The sequence below is a fragment of the Talpa occidentalis genome, unplaced genomic scaffold (genome assembly GCF_014898055.3).
Source record: "Talpa occidentalis isolate TD23 unplaced genomic scaffold, MPIMG_talOcc4v2.1 talOcc4.15, whole genome shotgun sequence".
In the NCBI taxonomy this organism is placed as follows: domain Eukaryota; kingdom Metazoa; phylum Chordata; class Mammalia; order Eulipotyphla; family Talpidae; genus Talpa; species Talpa occidentalis.
The window spans coordinates 17,116,069-17,138,847 of NW_023601543.1; the positions used below are offsets into that span (position 1 = coordinate 17,116,069).

The 22,779-nt window shown below is 36.9% G+C and overlaps 1 long non-coding RNA gene across 1 annotated transcript; it reads left to right on the forward strand.

Annotated features, from left to right (window-relative positions):
• The first annotated feature begins 260 nt into the window (after positions 1–260).
• On the forward strand, positions 261–15,560 carry LOC119246537 (uncharacterized). Its single transcript, XR_005125520.2, has 3 exons — positions 261–391; positions 13,744–13,793; positions 15,396–15,560. It is a non-coding gene; the product is annotated as an uncharacterized LOC119246537 (long non-coding RNA).
• Positions 15,561–22,779: the final 7,219 nt, after the last annotated feature.

The following is a 22,779-nucleotide window of genomic DNA, read 5'->3' on the forward strand; positions in this document are numbered from 1 at the left end:
AGGAATGTCTGGTACTGCCCACTGGAGATGGAAGTCCAGGTTCTCTTTGACCTCCATTGACACCCAACGTGAAAGAGGCTATTCATTAGTGCTGGGCATTTGTGAGAGTACTATCTCCTTATATGATCTCCACTGAAACCCCAGTGGAGGTAAACTCATTACTACTGGGCAATGGTGACTGTCTAGGCCTTTTATGACATCACCACAATGGGGAGGAGCTACAGTACTTAGTTACTGTTGGTGGGGTTGGAAGTCTAGTTTATCCACATTGTTTCCATTGACACTGAGGGGAGAGGACTGTTTTCCAGCAATGATGAAAGTCCCAGGTTTGCTACTTGACCTTTTCTAACATTATTCTGGCAAGACTGTTCAAATGCCTCATTACTGCCTTGTGAGTATTATATACAGTCTAGGCTTCCTGTTCAGTCTCTGTTGGCATGGATGGAATACAATTTTTTTTCTGTGGTGTTTAGATGGAATAAGGTAGTTTTTCTAAAAGTGTTTTGTCTTACTGTCTCTTTCCTGGTCCTTTGACTAATGAAATCACCTTTTGGTGGGACTCTATATTTCTGTGAATTATTTCCTGGGTTGCTGGCTTCTTGTGATCCATGGCTGGGATGTATAAAGAAAAAGGAAAATTCAGTGAATTTAACATCATCTCATCCCTTGAGTCCTGAGTTCCTTAACTGAATTGCTGTGTTTTTCCACCTTTCAGAGTATTTTTATGTTTTTTTGATATATAATATTCTGGATTATTAATTTTCCATAGCAGGAGGAACAGGGAAATACTGCTTACTCCATCTTCCCAGAAGCAAATTTCTACTGATTGCTCTCTTTATTCTTTTAATCTTGAATAGCTTTTATTTTCTAATTTCAAATAACAGAGGAGATCTTAAGATTGTTTTGATTATTTAAGGGGATTTTGAAAAGCTGGAAAGCATTTGTCTGATACAAAAATCTCCTTATTGTTGTTGCTGCTGGTTAAGCACATTCATTGGTTTTTTTATTCCAGTAAACAAAAGTTGCCCATACATAGTTTTGATGACTATACAAAAATATTTTTCACACTGTATTAAGACAATTTGAGCACTTTGCAGCTATCATTAGGCTAACCAAGAAACATTTTGCATGAATATAATTTAAATTATTGTAAATAAAGTGCTTCATCTGCCTCACCTGATAAATATGAAATTACTTGAGCTGTCTTATTGTCCCTGTGCCAGTGCTAGAAAGACAACAACAAAATTGTAAAAGCAGCAATAAAAATAGTCTATCTTTTACTTAAATTGGCCCTTTATATAAACCAAGTATTTAGAAATTTCCACTGAGTTATCTCACCTGAGCTTTTACTTCACCTGCATCACCAAACATCCTGGCCATTTTCTTCCATTAGGTCCCCTTGGTCAAAATTCGTTTTCCCAGTACTATCTGAGGAGGTCGGAGGAACTTTCTCTCCCTAGATATATCTAATAAACTGTATGAGGTATTACTGCGTACCTTATCTATAAAATGATAATAATTATAGTATCTAGTTTATAGGGTTTACTTCATGTTCAACAAGATAATATCTGTAAAACCACTTATTTTAAAAAAGTGTATTTTAGGAACAGTATTAAGAACATTGAAAGAAACATTAATTGTAGCAGAAATGTTAGTACAACTTCTATAGCTGAGACTTTTTTTAGATCTGCCTCAATTGATACTCTTCAAATACCACCATCTGTCTATGCCCAGGTATATACCTGATACTTAAGGCATGTATACAAATTTCTTTTAAGGCAGAACATTACTGTTTGCAAAAGTAATATTATTAAAAATGAATAAAACCTTGTAAGAAAGGTGGTGACTATATCTTTTGAACTTGAAAACTTAAAGAAAATAAAGCTTACCATCATATTTTCTCCTGTTGTAATTCACCACACATCTCAGTGTTACAAATAGGAGTAAAGTATCCTGTATTGATTGCATTTTTTTTTTTAAACACAAATGGATGTTCCGTGAATGATATACAGGTTGCCCATTCTTTCCATTGTGTTCCAAAAATCAAGTGAGTATGTAAGTTATGAAAATACAGCTTGGTAAATAAAAACAAAGAGCGAATGCATGCTAGCTGTTAAAATTATTCGTACATTACCTTAAATATCAGTTTCAGTAGAAACCCATGCCTTGGTTTTACCATCTTCATCTAGTCAGATGAAGTGACAAGTCTGATTTTCTAATTCTAAGTAAATTTTAGGCTTCTGATTACCGTTTTTTCCCCCTTTATGAGAGAAAGTCAATAAACTCATAAATCACAAGTAGTTATTATTATCTTAAAAATTATTGTTCTTACATTCAAATTCAGTCCTTCCAACAACATCACCCCAATATAGAATATCATTTTAATGAGTTTTTGTCATTGCTTAGAAAATTATAGGTGAATATGTGTGGGATTACAGATTTGAAAGTGATTCCAAAGCCTGTTTCTTTTATAGAAATGTAAATTCTCCATCTTCTTTAGATAATATACCATATTTTATCAAAGCAATTGTCCTATAGATACTATATATTAATGGTATATTTATAGATTAATTTTCAAATGCCATGTAAAGATACTGTATATGGATATATAGATGTTATATGTGGATATAATTTATAGATAATATACAGAGATATTACTATGAATAAATGATGTAGTTGGAGAACAATGTTCCCCAATCACTTCTTGGGACTTCATATTATAAATCATACAAATAATTCTGCCCATGAGTTCCTAGTTTGGGGAATCCAGCCTTGCAATAAGAGGTTAGAAAAGTAAAACAGCAACTCTTGGGCACAGAGAAGAAAGAGACTACAAAGGTTTTATTTTTTTTAAAGATTCATTTATTTATAGCTTTGTGGATGCCACCCCCACTCCATCAAGACCCCAGGAACTACAAATCCCAATATCCCCAAAGGGAAGTTGCAAGGACCTAAGGACGGAGTTAAGCAGCCATTTTCTCTGTTTGTAAATAAAAACTAGCCATGTTAGTGGGGTCAGGCACACTTGGCTCATGCTCTTGGTCAGGCAGGTTTGGTCTCAGTGGGTCATTTGGGATTCCAGGTCAGCGAAACAGGTAGGACACATTTAAGAATTTATCTCCCTCTTTTCTCCCTGAGTTATACATTTCCTCATTCCCCTTCCCTTGAAATAAACCTTTTGTTAACCTTTAAAAAATAAAATTTTTTAAAAAAGATTATTTATACAAGAACTGGGGTATAGTCAGAGACGCAAGAGGGTGAAAGAATTCAGCAGAGACAGAGCAGGGGGCAGAACAGGCAGACGAACCAAAGACCCTGCTGAGGGGAGCAGTGGGCGAGGCATGAGAGGTCTGCCGTGCCATGTGGGAATCTCCCTGGCTGGCAGGGAATCGAACCCGTGCTGTAGAAGCTGCGGACAGCTTCACAGCGCTGCACTCAACCCGCTGTGCCACCAGGGAGAAAAAAAAAAATTATATTCAAAGTATAAATTAAGATAATGGCTGCTAATATCTCTGCCAAGGACAGTCTCCCTATGTGTTTCTCACCCACATGTGTCTTCCAAGTATCTTTTCCAAGAGTCTCTACGTGCATCCCCTTCACAAGTCTCCTCCAAGTCCCTGGGTGCAAGCTAAAACCAGAAAAGTAAGAGAAGCAGTTCATCCTGCCATTCATGTTACATAGAGGTTTCCCAGTTCCACCCTTAGAGTTCAGTAGCTCTCCTCTTCTGCTCAGGATGTCCAGGTCATGGCATACTGGGACTTTGTATTCATGGTGGCTGCATGTAAGTGGGGTAAGGAAAACGGCATCTCCTCATGGAGGTATACCTGTAACAATATCAATTGTAAGGCAAGCCTGTAGTTTTGCCTACTATCATTCCAATCCCCCCCACCCCCCCCACCCCGTGCTACCTCCACCAGAAAAAATAAGACCCAGAAGTCCACAAAAGAAGACTTCCTTTAAGATAATTTTTTAATCTATTTCTTGCATTTCTCATACATAGATTGTATCTGGTCTTAGAAGTAAAGATCCTCTGGATGTAAACAAAGTATTTCCATTCACAGGCAGATGTTAGATTACTGTATAGTTTCTGAAACAAATATTTTCTTACGCTAATGTAATTAGCCTACCTGATGTAACAGTATAAAAGCTGGAACATACCTGGGAGGAGGGTGGGAACTGGAAGCAGCTCATCAAAACTCTCTGTGTCAATCTGTTTCTCCCTGCTAGGCCTCATTCCAGACTTTGAAAGATAAAGCTACTTTATTCACCTTTTCTAATCACAGAGTGATTATTTTTTGGTCAAGTTTACACTAATGAAAATTGTATCATTTTAATTTTTAATTTATAAAAGAGCCTCAGTGTTTCTCACTTGCAAATCTCACATAAGTAGATCATTATGTATTCTACAGTTAAGAAACAACCCAATGGCAATCCTATATATATCCGTGTCATAAGATTTTTTGGAAAATTTAAAAGGTCATATAACAGCATCACACAGTGTACTGCTGTTGAGCTCAGTTTGACATACTAAAAGACCTACAGTGTCAAGATCATATGGTAAGGAGACATCAGTGAAAATGACAAAGTAAGAACCACTAACAAATTTCTCCTTCATAAAAGCAATAAGCACAGTGCAAGAAAAAATGTCAAATTGGTTTCTTTAGAAACTTGGAAATTAACCAGAATCTTGTAGCAATGTGGGTGGTGTTTATTCGAGGAAAACATGAATCTTGGTAATAACAGCAAGCTTTGTAGTACTTTAAGCTTACTCTATTCTCATCCACCTCTACCCAGGTTTAGCAGTATTCTTGAAACCAATAGCTCACCATCATGGAGAAAACCAAAACCTTTGAAAATTTTGCAGGGATTGAAGAGTTGGAAGGTCTTCTAAGGCTCATTCCCAAGGAATTATCATTATTTGACATTTGGAATATTCCTTGAAAGATCTCAATTACAAGAGTATATTTACTTTAGAAACATATTCATGCTGAAAATCTTTTTCCCAGGGACCTTGGTCAAGGACAAATGTGGGCGATTGTGACTGCCTATGGCAATGAATATTGGTGAAGCAAAAAGTAGACCATTCAAAAGATTCTATGATAAAAGATTTTGAATTAGATACCCATGGAAATTTTGAAAAGCTGTGAAATATTCTTGGGAATCTAGAAGTCCATATGTAGAGCTGTATACATGCCCAAACCTGTGCACATACTCAAGAAATATCTAAGATCTAAGAAGGCCCTTAATTAGCATTACTAATTGACCTTGAGATTTTGTAAAAGCATGGAATAAAGACTAAAGCAGAGTTTTTAACTATCTGCCTGGGTGTTTAAAGATATGCCTCAACAAACATAGACCCTTGGCAAAGACTGAGAAAATTATTAGTTCCAGACATTCAAAGAACTCTTAAGCTAACCAAGCAGTGAACAGAGACTTGTATAGCCACATAGAATGAGGAAACATACTTAACAAAATTAGTAAAGAAAAGTCACTAAGTACTTCTGCCTTCTCAAATTTGATGTTGGGCCTCTCTTGTGAATTTTTCATATGAATTATTGTATTTTACAATTCCAGATCTATTTGACTCCTTTTACAATAGCTATGTTTTTATTTACATTCATTTTTTGGTGCAGCATCATTCTTGTTGAGACATTCTCAAACTTTAGTTCTCTAGAAATGGTTATTTTTGGTTCTTTGAAAGTACTTATAATGGTTGGTTAAAAGTCTTTGTCTTCTAAATCCAATGTCTGGGATTGCTCATGGTTAGTTTCTACCAATTGCCTTTTTTCCCCCTATGTGTGGGCCAGAAAGAAGGATACCTCTAACATTTATGATATTTACTAGCATATCGCCATATGGTCCTCTCTCTTTCAGTCAAAGTTTCATTTTATTTCTGAGAAGGGATACTTCACCTACTCCATAGAAATTTTAGTCATCACCTAGGTTTAAATCGATGTCAAGACATCAAGGGGTCAATTGTAGTATAAGACCTAAAATTAAGACCAAATATTATGTGCTGCCTTGACATCTGACAAAACTGGGAGGGCCTCTTATGGCCTAACTAAAAGTTCTCCTCCTTGTTATGTCCCTATGGGTAAGTTCCCTAGGCCAAACAACCCTCCTTTTCAAGGAGACCAGAGATAAGGAGACATGCTTATTGCTGAGCAGATTTGAGTTCACTGTCAGCCCACAGAATTATTTAAACAAACCAAGCACACCCTGCTGTGGGAAGCAGGGGAGCACCACAGTTTCTCAGCAAGATAAAGCCTGCCTCTTGATGCCCATGGTTGTTTAAAATCCAACCATCATGTGGCCCTGTGTAGTATGCTGTGTCCTCCGTCATGCACTGAGCATACGTGACTAATAAGTAATGTCAGTCACATCTGTGCATTACCATTGTTGAGAGTTATTTGTTTGGCCTACCTCCTGACCCTAGGGAGAGACTCACTCCCTCACCAAGGAAATAAATAGATGATTAAAAAACACCCTTTTACTTAGTGAACACCAAGCATTTGTGCTTTCAGGAAAGCTGTCCTTTGCCAGGGATGGAAAACAGGAGGGGGTGGGAAACATTTCATCTGGAAGAAGTACATGCTGTGTCAGGGTAAATATGGATCATGTGGGGGAAATGATGTTATGAGTCAGATTCAAAAAATATAGGCTACACTATCTTCCTCACCCCGACTCAATCTGTGAGTCATGAGAATTAAAGGTAGTAAAAGTAAAAGGAGAGCAAAGTAGGATAGTTTAAATACCACTTCCCAAAATGTTCATAAGAAATCTAAAAGACAGGAGGTAAATGACTTAACAGAGCAAGATAACAGGTGGATAATGCACAAACACACGTTTAAATAGAAATCAGAGATTTATTTAAGCATGGGGAAATGTGCATTTGTAAGAATGAGAGCAAATGAGAAAAAGTCTGTTGTAGATGGGCAGGGACGATTTCTTTGTTCTTTTATTGTTATACATGCTCATAGACCTTAAGGAGCTATATGTCCATGCAATTAATATGAATTCAATAATGTGAGAATCATGAAATCTACTAATCCCTTACCTAAATTTTTGAGTTCAAGGTTGTTTTGTAATTTTTCTCTAACATGTATTACAAATAATTTACTTTACCTGGAAATAACTAACCATCCTGAATAAGAAAGGAACTCTGCTTAACATTTTAGTGATTATTTTTATGGACTATCTATTTTAAAGGTAGTATTTTATTAGGATATTTTAAAAATCAGATTTAGGACCGAGCTTCTTGAAACCTGGCAGCATAAAATAGAAGCAAAATTACACTTTGAAAAATTTGATCTGTCCCTACAGATATTTCCAGGAAGTTGCACTACAACTTTTGCAGCAAGCCTTAGCTAGAACTTCAGTTGGTAACATCCTATTTCCAATGCACGTGAAAACCTCTAGCTCCAAAAATCAGAGTTTATCCCTCTTATGAAATCAGAATTGGAGCAAGAATCAAATAAGAGAAGTATTATGATTGCTCCCATGGAACAAAAGTTAACCTTATATAGCAGCTGGACAATACTGTGACTGTAAGGAACTCCATTCCTGCGCCTCTCTCCTGACAGGTTACCCTGGGTTGTCTGTACCTGGGGTAGAACTACTTTGCTCTTCACTTTACCCTAGAACTGGTACAGTCTTCAAAGTTTGAAAAAAGAAGAAATAGTAAAGAGTTATTGATGCCAATTTTTGTTGCGACTTTAGTTGCACATTCCAAGGTGATCCTTACTGGAAAAGGACTTCTCTGGACATTTTGACAAAAGCCTATCTGACCCTCTTGGGGAGATTGATCCCACAATTTTCTGTCCCTTAATCAGTATGCTACTTCCTGTTTAGTTATGATTTCTTTCACTATGCAGAAGCTTTTTAGTTTGACGTAGTCCCAATTGTTTTATGTTCTCTTTAATTTTCTTTGCTGTTGGGGATGAATCCCTAAAGGCATCACTAAAGCTTATGTCATGGGATGCTTTCTCCCATTCATTATAAAATTCAGAATTATAGGTTCACATCTCTTCAGATATATGTTATCACACCGCACCCACCACCAAAGCACCCATGATCTTCCACCATAGTCCATTAGAACCCCTCTCCCCTTACCCCATGCCAATCATCTCCCTATAGTAGTTTCAATCCTGTAGTCAGAGTTTTAGGGTTTTTCTTTAATTTTGTCTGGTCCTCTGTTTTGTTTCTTTCTAGTCCACATTTAAGTGAAAACTTGCAATATCTGTCTTTCTCCTTCTGACTTATTTGCTTATCAGCATCCCCTCCAGTTCCATTTATGTTGTCACAAATGGCAAGATTTCATACTTTTTATAGGTAGTTTTCTATCATGTATATACAGCACATCTTAATACACTCATCTGTCCTAGGGCACTTAGGTTGTTTCTGTAACTTGGCTATTGTAAATAGTGCTACAGTGAACATAAAAGTACATATATTCCTTAAAATTAATGTTTTTGTTTTCTTCAAGTAGATACCTAGAAGTGGAATTGTTGGATCATACAGTAGATATATGTTTAATATTTTCAGAAACAAACATAATGTTTTCTAGAGGAGTGGACCAGTCATTCTACATTCCCACCAACAGTGAACAAGGATTCCTTTTTCTCCACATCCTCACCAACATTTGTTGTTTCTGGTCTTTGTGATATGGGCCATTCTCACCGGTGCAAGATGGTACTCATTGTGATTTTGATCTGCATTTCCCTGATGGTGAGTAACAATGAGCATATTTTCATGGCCTGTTGATCATCTGCATGTCTTCCTTGAAGAAGTATCCATTTAGCTCTTCTGCCCATTTTGTGATTGGGTCATTTGCTTCCTTTTTGTTGAGCTGTATGAATTCTTTGTAGTTCTTGTATATGTAGAATGTATATTGTGCCTATATTTTCTCCCACTTGTGATGTTTTGGCTTAGTATCAGGGAACTACTGGCCTTATAGAATGAGTTAGGAAGTGTGTTCCCTCCACTTTTATGTTTTTGGAAGTGTTTAAGAATAGCTATTATTCTTTTATCGACCTTTGGTAGACTTCACTTCTGTACATGACCAGTTGCTTCTTTCTTGATACTTTTAAGATTCTGCCTTGGTGTTTTGAAAATTTGAATATAACATGTTCTGACATAGATGCCTTTGTTTTTATTCTACGTGAACTTTGTTCAGCTTCATAGATGTGTACATTCATATCTTTTATCAAATTTGGGAAGTTAACAGCAATTATTTCTTCTTATTCTTCCTCATTTACTTCTCTCATTCTTAGGCTCCTACTATTCATATGTTGGTATGCTTATTGGTGCCCACAGGTCTCTTAGGCTGTGTTCATTTTTCTTTATTCTTTTCCTCTGCTGGTATAATTTCAATTGACCTATCTTTATGTGTCGACTAATTCTTTCTTTTGGCTCCCGTGCTCCGCTGTGAATCCCTCAATTGAAATTTCCATCTTGGTGATTATACTTTTCAGCTCCATATTTTCTCTTTAATTATTTTTAATCATTCTTATCTTGTAGAATTCTCTACTTAATATGATATTGTTCTCCTCATTTCCTTTCATTCTTTGAGCATATTCAAGACAGTTGACTTAAAGGATTTCTTTAATGTCTCTAATTTCTGTTCTTCCTCGGGGATCATTTTAATTTATTTTTTTCAGGATAAAGGCCAAATTTTTAGTTTCTTTACAAGCTTTGTAATTTTTTTGTTGAAAATTGGACATTTTGAATATTCTAATATGCTAACTCTAAAATACTGATTCTACCCCCTTCTCAGGGTTTGTTGTTGTTACTGTGGGTTATAGTTGCTTGTCTATTTGCTGATATTTCTAAAATGTAAAGAATACTTTTGTTCTTGTATGTGATCTACGAAGTCTAAAGTCTTTTATCTTGTGACCAAACAGTGGTTTGCCAGAGATTTGTTAAATGCCTAGAGCCAAACGAAAAAGGAAAAAAACATTTTCCTGGTCATTGCCATCTGGATCTGTGTTAAATACTCTATCAACACTTAGCCACTCTCTTTACAACTCTACATTAGCTCTTATTTCTCCCCTGTATTGTACCTAAAGGACAGCCAGAGGTGAAAGCTTAATGCCTTCACAGTTCTTCTCTCAGCATGTGTCCTACTCTGGCAATGCCCATGACTTTCCACATTCCCCATAATTTCTAGAAGTTTTTAAATGCCTTTATTCCCCAAAATGACTCTCTCCCTAGATTTTCTAGTTTGGCTCTCAGTATGTTTATTATTTTCCCTACATGTAATATTTTGCCATAGGCTGCAGTAGCTTCTTCGTTTATGTTATTTTTTTTTTTAATAAATATCCTCTGTTTAGCCCTTTTCCACCTTGAGATAGTTTTGAGTTAAGCAAAACAAAAACAAGCACCTTGTACCAGGCCTTTAGGGAACCTTAAGATGGGTCAAAAAGAGACACACACATTTCAAAAAATAAGTTCTGTTCTGCTCCCTCTGAAAACAAGTACCTATACCAATAATATGAGTGCTGTCTTCAAAACAACTGCTATACCAGGGAGAGGAATGAGGCACACCACAAAGTTTTACTTCCATATTTAAGTTGCCTTTTTCTTCATTCAGTTATTACTTGGTTGCTGTAAAGCTTTTTCTACTTTTCCACATTCAAAAAAGTTGATTTTGACAGTTTCCACTCATTTTTCAGTGTCTATTTGGAGATATTAGTCCTTGGGGCTCCCTCCTCTATGATGTTCACTCTCTGATCATTTTATGAAAGCAGTGGATGGATTATGAGATATGGTCAGAAGGGAGGGTAGAAGAAATGATCAAAGGTGATATGATTTACTTTGCTTGTACACTGTTTCGCCCATTATAGAGCATTCCCACCAGGGTGAATAAATAATGAAGTTTGACAGATGTGACTCTTATGATAGTTCATATTGTTGAAGGCCAATATTAGTAATGAAGGGGAGAGAGGAAAGTATGTGGTTTTGCCAGATAATCTACACATAGAAGAAATCAAAGGTCTAGTCAGATTTGGGAAAATTTAGAGGTATAAAAAGTAACATTGTAGGGGCTCCCCGGTGGTGCAGCGGTTGAGTGCTGGGTTGCAAAACTGCTTGCAGCCTCTGCAGTGCTGGTTTGATCCCCGGCTGCTCCCCAGCCACTGGAGGAGGGTCCAGCATGGCACACAGACCTCTCCTGCCGCCTACTGCTCCCCTCAGCAGTGTACTTCGGTCCTTCTGCCTGCTCTGCTCCCCGCTCTGTCTCTGGTGAATTCTCTCACCCTCCCACGCTTCTGACTGTACCCAGTGCTTGTATAAATAAATAAATAAATAAATAAATAAATAAATAAATAAATAAATAAATCTTTAAATAAATAAATAATAAAAAATAAAAAGTAACATTGTAGGTTGGGGTCTCTGGAGCCAAGTTCTAACATTTGGAAGGAAGAAAGTAGAAGCAGAATTGGGTGCAGCGTGAAGTCAAACTGTGATGCAAACCTACAAATTATCATTTTCACAGGGCGCTCTGTAATATATATGGTTCTTAATACTTCTCCCACAATGGATCAAAATAATTGGGCCTTTATACTCCACCTCAATTAGTCTATTGGCTGTGACTGCCATGATCTCAAGAGGGCGATTCTCTGCATTTGAGTCACTACCTTGCACTGATGACTGAGGCAAGCCCTTCATTTAGGGTCTGAATGATACAGGACTGATTGGGTCAACCATAAATGGAATGTCTGGACAGTGTTAGGTGCATGTTAATATAACTGTCATTGCTCTATATGTAGATAGCACTCTGAAGAGAGGTATATAATACAATGTTTAAAACAATGCCTATATCTGGGCCTCCCTGGTGGTGCAAGGGGTTAAGCACTGCACTATGAAACAATCTGCAGTCTTTGCAGCATGAGTTCGATCCCCGGCCAGCCAGGGAGCAACCCACATAGCATAGCAGACCTCTCCTGACACACCTGCTGCTCCCCTCAGCAGTGTACTTTGGTCATTCTGCCTTTTCTGTTCCCTGCTCTCTCTCTGGTGAATCCTTTCACCGCCCCGCCACCCCCCCGCCCCGTCTCTGGCCTGTACCCCAGCTCTTGAATGCATAAATAAATAAATCTTTAAAAAATAAATAAAATGATGCCTATATCAATAGGAATATACATTAAAAAAAGATAATGTCATTTCAAAGCCCTTCACTGGTGCTTCTGAAGAAAGTAGATTTTAAGTCAATTTGTTTCAATAGAAAATAAAGAAACTTGATAATGGAAGAAAACTCTACAAAGAAGGAATTATGCTAAGATGTTTTTGTTATTTAACAACAATTTTTAGTTTTCAGTTTTTCTCAGGGATGATCTAGGGACAGAATGGATGCAGTCTTCTTACTGAAAATTTCTTTAGCTATAAAAAACTAGATGCCTTTAGAGCATCTTTTTTTTTTTAATTCATTACCCTTTACAACTATAAACTATATACAAATAGTTGCCATGAGATCTTTGTGATCTCATGGCAATACTTTAAAGGTTTAATATAATTGAGAAGAAGGGAACAGCTTAAAATTTTGGTCTGAATCAACAACTATAAACTATATACAAATGTACCCCTTTTACATATACAAATGTATATGTAAACTATATACAAATTGAACCCCTGAAGGACATAGTTATTCTAAGTTTAATGACCATGCCAAATAAAATTCTAAAAGACAGCATATCTCAGTTTTTCCAGAAATGTCAATTGCTGATCAGAAGGTTAGAAGGATATCATATCATGCTTTATCTTCCTGACTGGTTATAGAAGAGTTACAAACTATTGAATATATTAAACAACTATCAATATTCGATAATGATATTATACTAGATTATCAGTGACCTCTGATTTCAAAATTAGTTATTTTTGTTGTCTGTTTCTAAATCTTCTTTGTCTTGTTATCCATTGCTATCATAGAATACATATATTTTCTTTGCCATTAGAAAATGTATGCTCCTTCCTAGAAAAACCTGAAGAATAAGAAAATGTCTTCTTTCTAAAACAAAATGCATCTGGATGGTTTTAAGGATAAAGTAATTAATTTGTGTCTCATATTTCTTTGTAGCTAAAAGGAAAATGCCAAGACTCTTAGAACATTTGCTCATTTGTATGTAAGAATGAATGCACCAATGAATTTGATATAGATTTATTTCTTAGTTCTCAGTTCTTCTCCAAAAATCTTTGTGATCTCATGGCAATACTTTAAAGGTTTAATATAATTGAGAAGAAGGGAACAGCTTAAAATTTTGGTCTGAATCAAAAAGGCTCTAAAGTATATCGGTTCAAATTCTAAAAGTTCCTGGGTCTGGGCCTCCCTGGTGGCGCAGATGGTTGAGTGCTGCGCTGTGAAGCTGTCCACAGCCCCTGAAGTGCTGGTTCGATCCTGGCCGGCCTCGGAGCAACCCACATGGCGAGGCAGACCTCTCCTGTCTCGCCCATTGCTCCCCTCAGCAGTGTATTTAGTCAGTCTGCATGTTCTGCTCCCTGCTCTGTCTCTGGTGAATTTTCTCACCCTCCCAGACATCTGGCCTGTACCCTGGTTCTTGTACAAAATAAATTAATAAATCTTAAAAAAATAATAAAAGTTCCTGGGCCAAAGAGTCCTCTTTTGTGGCACATTATATAGCCAAAACTATATGAAGGATAATACATAAGCACTAATTATTATTGCCTAGCAAGAATTCCAGAAACAGCAAAGATTTCCCAAGTTAATAAACAAAACCCTTCTATTTTTAGGGCGAAGATGTGATCATTAATGCAAACAAGTGCAAAAATTCCCAGTACAGGTAAGAGAAATATTTATTTCCCAAGGGTTATTCAGTAGCACAAGAGGACGTTATATACTGTCTCTATGAGCTCCATAAATTTCTCACATTTCAATAGAATATTACTTTTTCATTTTAATTTTAGAAATAGCTATATTGCCTCAAAGAGAGGGAAAAGATTTATTGAGTTATTCAGTCAGTCATTCAGGAAATAGTTTTAGTGCATCTATTATGACAAGAAATGCACAAATAATTAAGTCAATAAATGAAAAGTAGATAGATGGTATGGAGAGGGGTTAAAAAAAATAGGAAATTATAAGGTAGAGAAGGCAGAAATTGCTCCTAGGCTACAGAACTCCATGAGGAATGCAGTCTTGAACATGATGATTTCAGAGGAATGCTGAGTTTCTTTCAGGGACTCAATGTAAACAGGACAGAGGACATTATAGGATTCATCCAGATATTCTCAGAAAATCTGGAGGTAAAGTTGGGTTATTGAAGGGTCCAAAATGGTGATGAATTAATCAGAATTCTGGGTCCTCCCCTTTAGTCCTACTAATGATTTCTGAGAAAGAAGGCAATCTTATCTTGAGCTCTGGTATTCACTCTTGACTCTTCCTGAATAAGGTGATAAATAGAACATGTGTGTTTTTTTTTTTTTAACACCTTAGAAATAGCCAACAACCTATTAAATGAAAACCAAAGGAAACACTTTTACAACTATAAATAAAGCCTCATACAAACTATCCGAGAGATTACAAAGGTTGTGGCACATTGACAGATTGTTGGAGACTTTTTTTCTCTTGAAAAACTGTGCAAGTTTATGGGGTTAGAAATTGCTGATGGAATTTACTTCCTATCTTACAAATATTTTGTTGTATGGTGCAATATAAAGGGAAGTACAGTAATCATGTTTGGTTCACATTTATTCTTGAGTTTCTATAATACTTTACTGCCCACCAACATAAAAGCAAGTAACCTGAGGCATTGCAAGACTTTATTGTGGCATTCTTCAGTAACTTTTATATACTGTTTCCTTTCATAATTTGAGACGCAATAATGATTTTTGTTATAAATTTCTTCATAAATATTCTTACTGATGGATGATGCATTTATTTAAGCATCAGTGGACAAATAAAGTTATCCACGGGTGACTAACAACCTTGAATAAATACCACTTCACTCAGTTGCTATCCATAGTACCTAGGAAATGCAATTACATGCTGGGACCTATTATCCCAATTAATGGACTGTTTTATATTCACTGTGCATTATACTTGAAACACTTTAGAGGCCTGGCCTTCACTTAGCTACAGGCAAAGTAAAATTTATAACAAATAACCAAGGAAAAGCTTTCATTTACTTACCAAGATATGTAGCGTGTAATTATACTTTAAGCATAACTAGGCAGGGCTCAAAAATGTCCTTTGATTTAAACCACAATAAAAGTATATTTTTAAAACCATAACAAATATAACTTTGTAATGAACAAGTCATTGTGGGTTGCTATAACACTGGAGGTTTCATTATCAACTATGTCTATCTTTCCTTTTTATAATGATATGGCCAAAGGTTAAACTTGATTATTATTTATTATATTCAGAGAGATTCTTATTATTCTAGGCATATGAACTAAAAGAGCAGCAATACACAGAGGTCTTCCACCAGCTGGATGGGTGAACAAATAAAATAGTCTGCTAAGAAGTACACAACCCCTTGTTGTGTTTCTACTTTGTAAAATGTCAGCCTGAGGCTATGTTTTACCGCAATGGAATTTGACCACTGAAGTTTAACTCTACTCCCTCTGGTGGTCTCGAAAGCTGTATTACCAAAGCTATAAAATAAAACACAGTTGTAATTCTTCTCCTTATTGTAAGAAGCATTGATTGCCTCTGATTGTATATTATAGCAAAGGGGCAGTCTATTACATAAATTTATTGCATTTTCTTCCTGATAATTACTGGAAGTTATTGAACAAGGCAGGGAGTTATAGCTAGTAAGTTCCTGCTCTAGCTGAGGAAGCAAATCTACAGATATTTAGTGGACCTAAACAGCTGTAAACAACACATCCTGTTTACAGTGTACCAGAAATGTATAATTTATACTGCATTTGAGGTTATTTTAAGAATCATACTCTCAACTCCACAAATTCCAAATTGAAATATGAACTGTAGTAAATGTGATGCTAACTGTGTCATCTTTGTTTTTTAAAACCAGTTTGACGTTTGACAACAGTTGAAAGTGTTAAAAGTCAAACCAATTGGATTTGCCATTTCACTTCCCTAAGACAGAAGAATTTCATTAAGTTTTATTTAAATTTGTCATGTATAGTGAACATATCGTGTTACCGCATGATGAAGGGATACCTGGGGACACCAAACTATGAAGGGGTACATGCTGCAAAAGGGATTCAGCCATACACACACAGAGAAGAAAAGGAAGCAGACTCCTAGTGTGATACATTTTTAATAGAATTGGTATGCAGAGAGAGAAAGATATATAGAGAGAAAAGAGGACTTCAAATAATAATTTCCCATTAAAACTCCCAAAATTACCCATCCCTTCCTGAACAAATGTTCAGCCAAACAGGGTTGTCCCAAAGCAGGGCCACTGAGGCCTGAAAGCTTGCATAAGGTACCGTCTGATAGGGAACCACAATTAAAGGGTTTAGGCAGGTCCCAGAAAGCTGGGACAGAAGGAGAGACTCAAAATTCAAAATATACCAATTAGGGCCTGCCTGGTGGTGCAGGGGCTAAAGACACAACCTATCAAGCTTTCACCAGTCACTGCAACATGAGTTAGACCCATCCAGGGAGCTGACACACATGGCACAGCAGACCTCTCCTGTCTTACCCGCTGCTCCCCTCAGCAGTGTATTTCAGTACATCTGCCTGTTCTGTTCCCTGCTCTGTGTCTGCTGAATCCTCTTGTTGTAGAGCAACCCCGATACAAAACGGGGTGCCTGACTGTGGGTCCTCACCCGCGCGCTTAAAGGGACTTATCAATGCTCTACTGCAGGTACACGTGAAAGGTTCATAAAAGGTTTATTTACAAGGGAAGGGGAAATGAGGAAATGTACAGCTCTGGGAGAAAAGTGGGAGACAAAGTTTTAAATGAGTCCTACCCAATCCGCCGATCAGGAATCCCAAAATGGCGCTCTCAGAGTTGGCCGCCAGCCAGGAGCAGTGAAGCCAGGAGGCGAGCGATCGCGAGCCAGCGAGAGAGCCCAAGGCCCACGTGTTTGGTTTTTATATCCAACCTGGCTGCCCAACTCCACCCTCAGGTCCCAGCCACCCTCCCTTGGTGGTGATGGGATTTGTCTTTCCCAATGTCTTGATGGCTTTAGTCTGGAGTGGGGGTGGGGTCCACAAAGCCTGTATGTGATTAACTCAGGACATCATTTCCCCCTAACACTCTCACCTCCTGTACCTCTGGCTACACCCCAGTTCTTGTATGCATAAATAAATAAGTCTTTAAAAAATATATACCAATTAAAATAATGACAGTATTGTCTCTGCAAGGACTAGAAGCAGCCTCCCCACATGTCTTTCACCCATGTGTCACCTCCCAATATCTCTTCTAAGAGTCCCTTTGTTATAGAACAGGGAGAGGGGCAGCCCAAACCCCGCAAACCTGCCTATTCTAAATGGGTTCTGCCATCATCCGCCGCATCAACACAAAACATATGAGACTTTAATGGGAAGGAACTTTAATACAACTAGGAAACAATACAGGTAAGGCAAAGAGTCTAGTTTCTAAATGAAGCACCCAAAGTTACCCATCCCCTCGTGGGTAAAAGTCCATCCATATGGGAATGGAGCAGAGCAAGGCCCCAAAGCCTGCCACAAGTCTAAAGCATCTTCCAGTGGGGACCCACAGAAAAGGGTCAGAAACAACCAGACAAGCCCGGAAGGAAAAGAGCAAAATCAACATCAAGATAAAAGCTGTCATTGTCACCTCCCCTTGGGTCTCACCCACATCTGTGTCACCCAGTCCACAACCAAAAGACAAGCGCAGTTTCTTCACATGTCTCTAGGCTCCACGCACCTCCTCCAGGTCTCCTGGCTCCATCCTGCTTCCTTCCTTCCTCAGTCTTCTGCTGCTTCTCCTCTTCCTGCTCAGCTCCACCCTCCCTTGTGTGGGGCAGGGAACCTCCCCCTTTCCTGGGGACCACCCTGTTACACCTTCATGTCTCTCCTCCATGTATCTCCTTCCATGTGTCTTATAAGTACCTGGGTGCAAGTTGAAGCCTGAAAAGCAAGAAGCAACAGCATGCATGTGTACAATTTTAAGTCAAATGTGGCCGCCTAACTCTGCCCCTAGTTCTCAGTGGCCCTCTGTTCAGGAAGTCAAGTTCATGGCATGCCCTGAGTTGTAATCCTTTGTTCCTGAAATCTTATCAGCAAGGAGATGGGAGAGGGTGGGAATCCGTAAAGTCACCAGGGCCTGGAGTTCATTTAGGATGACATTCACTGGCTCAGCATCTGTTCCTTACTGTTCCAGTAACAATTGTTGATCATATTTATTTTTGCACTTAAAATTATAATTATTTATGTACATAATCTTGTCCTTGTTTAGTGGGAAAACTGCTTAATAATCAAAAATATAACCAAATTTAAAAACATCAAAGTCACTAGAAGAAAAGGATACAAGCTAAAATACATATATTTATTTTCTTTCTGCATAATATACAAAAAGGGGGACAATGCAATAAATCAGGAAATGTTAAAATCATATAATGTATGTGTGTGTATATATACACATATATATCATTCAATACCTTATATATATTTTTTAAGTCACTTATTTAGTTTGTCTGACAATGCAGGATCAACCCTTACAAGACCAACACCCCTGCAATAACAACTCTGTGGGGAAAAATGCCTGAAGACACTGGAGAGTAAAGCAGAATCAGACAGATACTTAAGGGAGATTAGACTTGGGAGAAAGAAAGGGCAGTAGTTCACTTTCCATATTTTAGAGGTTTTTGCCTGAAGGCAGGCCCTAGGCAGTCCCACCTAAGGTAGATAAAATTGAATAGAAAACACAAAACCATAATGATTTCAACAAACATATAATAGACATAGGAGCAATAACAGCAGCTGGAAAGTGAAGGCAGTATCTCATAAAGAAGAGAGCCACAGAGGAGAGAGCCCTAAACTCCGTGTGTAAAATCTTCCTGTATATCTAGTTGACCTCTGAATTGCACAGGTGGGAAACAGATTTTAAGTATCCCAGCTATGGCAAAAAGAACAAAACAGAGATTTCAATTCCTGGTCACACAGTGGGGACAGAGTGAGGAGTTTATGATTCCAGCCAAGTTAACTGCCTATTGAAACAAAAACAAGAACACCACAAATCAATGCCCTTCAGAGGAATATAGCAGAATTCAGAATTTCTAGAATATGTAATCTGTAATTGTTGATTTGCAACTTTGGAAGTGTCCCGGATGATAATTTTGAATTGACACCCCATGCACAAAAGGCAAGAATGATCAAAGAAGCATGCCACTCCAGATTAGAAGTTCCCAGTTTCAATAAGCAAGGAAATTTACATAAGAAGCCTGTGTGGGTGGCCACAAGACAGGTAGATTTCTGCACCCACGCCCACACTCACCCCACCCAACCCCTTGTGCCAAAGTCTTAAATAATTATCTGGAGACCTTAACTGAGTTCATTTATGTATTCAATCCAGTTGATCCCAATAACACCTACTCTGTGATGACTACATCCTTGAAATAGCTGCAGGAATGGGAATAATATACAGAACATATATTTCAAGGACAGGAATATGATAAGGAGCTTTTGAGTGTCCAGGTCCAGTTTGCAGGGTTAAGGAGCTTTTGAGTGTCCAGGTCCAGTTTGCAGGTCAACCAGAGGTCATGTCCTCTGAAGGACCTCCTCCAAAAATAAAGTCCAAGGTAAAATCCAAGAATATTAGACATATAAAAAAGCAGGGAAATGTGACCTACTTTCCAATGAAAAGGGAATCAATTGCAACTACTTCAAGATTACCCAGATGTTGGAATCAGCACATAAGAATTTTAAAATAGCTATTATAACTATGCTCAAATACAGAAAGGAAAATGTGCTTGTAACAAATTATATAATAGAAAATACAAGCAAAGAAACAGAATTATAAAAAAAAGAGCCAAATGAAGGCTGAGAAAAAAAAAATATTTCTGAGACATTCATTTGGATGGATTTACTATCAGATGGGAGATGACAAGAAAAAGTCAATGAACATAAATTTAAATCAAAAAACCTTATCTACTCTGAAAAACACAGAAAAAATGATTGAGTATAACCTCAAAAACCTGAGGAATAATATCAAAAGGTTAAACATGCATATAAATGGAGTATCAGAAGGAAAAGAGAGAAAATGGGTCAGGACAACAGAACACTTGAAAAGAAAATTACTAAAATTTTCTCAATTTTGGTGAAAAGCATGGATTTGGAGACTCATGAAACTCAGCAAACCAAACACAAGTTACTACAAGGATAACTATACCAAGGTATGTATGTCATTTTGCTAAAAACAGATATAAAGAGAAAATTCTAAAATCAATAAGGAAATGTGATAAATTATGAGAGGAACAGCTATACAAATTATTGCTAATATTTCATGGGAAACAATGAAGGTAGAAGATAAAATAATGGCATTTTAAGATAAGCAAAACAAATTTGTTATAAAGAAAATTTGACAGAAAACAAACACACATGCAAAGAAAATCTGGCAGGTTGAAGGGAATTGATAACAGAAGTCTGAATCTTCAGAAAGGAATAAAAAGCACAAGAGAGGGAAATATTTGAGGAAAGGGAAAAAATTGTTTTTACTCTAAATTAATTTAAAATACATATGACATTTTAAAGCAAAATTGTAATGTTGTATCATGGGGTTTGCAACGTACATAGATGTAATAAATGACAAACATAGCATAAAGGATTACTAGAACTAAATAGTAAATTTAGCATCATTTCAAGGATACAAGGCTAATGTACAAAAATCAAGTTTACTTTTATAGACTAGTAGAAATTAGACAATTTTCTAAAATGCTGTTTCATTCACACAAAGTATAACACATCTGAGAATAAATTTAATAAAAAAAATGCAACACCTCTGTGAATGCAAAATTTGTATTTTTACCACAAAATACTGCTTAGACAAATTAAGTCTTTAAAATTATAGAGATGTATTACGCTCATAGATTAGAAAAAACAACATATGCTTAAGATGCAAATTACTCCAAAGTTTTATATATTAATATATAGGTATTTATGTAATTTTATATATCTATACACCTGAGACTTAGGACTATCATATACCTATATATGATACAAATAAAATGTATTATGTAACTATATAATATATATCTATATTATATTTATAACTTATATCTATATAGATATATCTCAAATATATAAACATGTCATATAAACTTATATAACATTAATCATATTTATACTATATAAATGTATATGTATATTCTATTTAAATTATATAGACTTTTATAATAAATCATAATATATTATAATGTAACATTATGTATCTGTGTTATATATGATCTCTCTATATAATCTATAGTATTCATGTGTAATGTATGTCCATCTACTTAAAGTTTTGGTTACTGGTGGATGGAGAAACACAAATTTATAATATTTAATGGAGGTATGTACAGAGCAGCTGGGAATATAAAGGAGTAGGGAGGAGTCAGGCAAATTTTACTACAAGAAAGAAAAACTCAGTTGATCCTAAGAGCAGTAGGAGCAACTTGCCAAATAGATAATACCAAGGTGGCATTTGAAAGAGGGGGAAAATACATTACTTGGAAATCCTTTTCTGCCTCCTTTATGCACTACCTAGATAACGCTCTCTGCTCCTCCTGTTGTGCCTGGCTATACCTACATATATTTCTGTCATAGCATTTAGATCATCCATTGTATTCATTTATGTGGGTATCTCCCTCATTAGAGCCAACATTCCTTGATGGCAGAGAAGGTGACTTATTTGGTGAGAGAATAAAAGATCTCAATATTTATGAAGGCAATATAAAAAGATGATGATCTCCTACCAGTTCTGGATTATTTGCGGGGCGTCCAATTTATGGGGGTATTTCAGCCTGCTACTTCACAATGTTGTCAAGGCATATGATTTTAATTATAGAACTAGAAGCTTTCTTGAGGTCTGCCTCAAAGTGTGAACAGAGAAGCATGTTAGTACTATCAAAATGCTTATGTAAAGAGAGCCAAAGGGAAAGGGGCCTCATTTGGAGTTCTAGCCCTTGTACTGGCACTTCCTCTTCCCCATTTAAAAAAGCATGAAATGGCCTCCCCTGGTGGTGCAGGCGGTTGGGCTCAGCACTGCAAAGCTGTCCACAGCCTCTGCAGTGCAGGTTCGATCCCCACCCACTGTGGAGCAATCCACATGTCGTGGCAGACTTCTCCTGTCTCTCCCACGGCTCCCCTCAGCAGTGTATTTCAGTCAGTCCACCCGTTCTGTCCCCCACTCTGTCTCTGGTGAAGCCTCTCACTCTCCCACACACCTGGCCTGTACTCTGGTTCTTGTATAAATAAATCTTAAAAATAATAAAAAAATAAAAAGCATGAACGTTAAGAAGGTGGAAATAGTTCTATAAATGAATCAATAGAAAATCAAGATTAAAATAAGGCAAATGACAAAATAATTAAATGGGAACATTAATTCCACAATGGTAAGGAAGGACACTAAGAACTAAGCAAAATTAAATATCCTATCAACTGAATTGAAAAAAGATTGTTTCTTTTTCTGATCCTCTGGCTCAAAGAACAGTCAGAGAATGAATAAGTGCTTCAAAGTTCCCTAGTAAGATAGTCAAGAGTAGAGAGTCATTTTCTCAACAGACCCTTGATCAGATGCTTTCATAGTACATTCCTATATGAGTAAGGAACGCCTCAGTCATTTCTTTGTCTAGCCAGCAATGTCAAAACCTTTAACAAACCCCTCTCTCTGTTCACAGAGATTCAGCTTT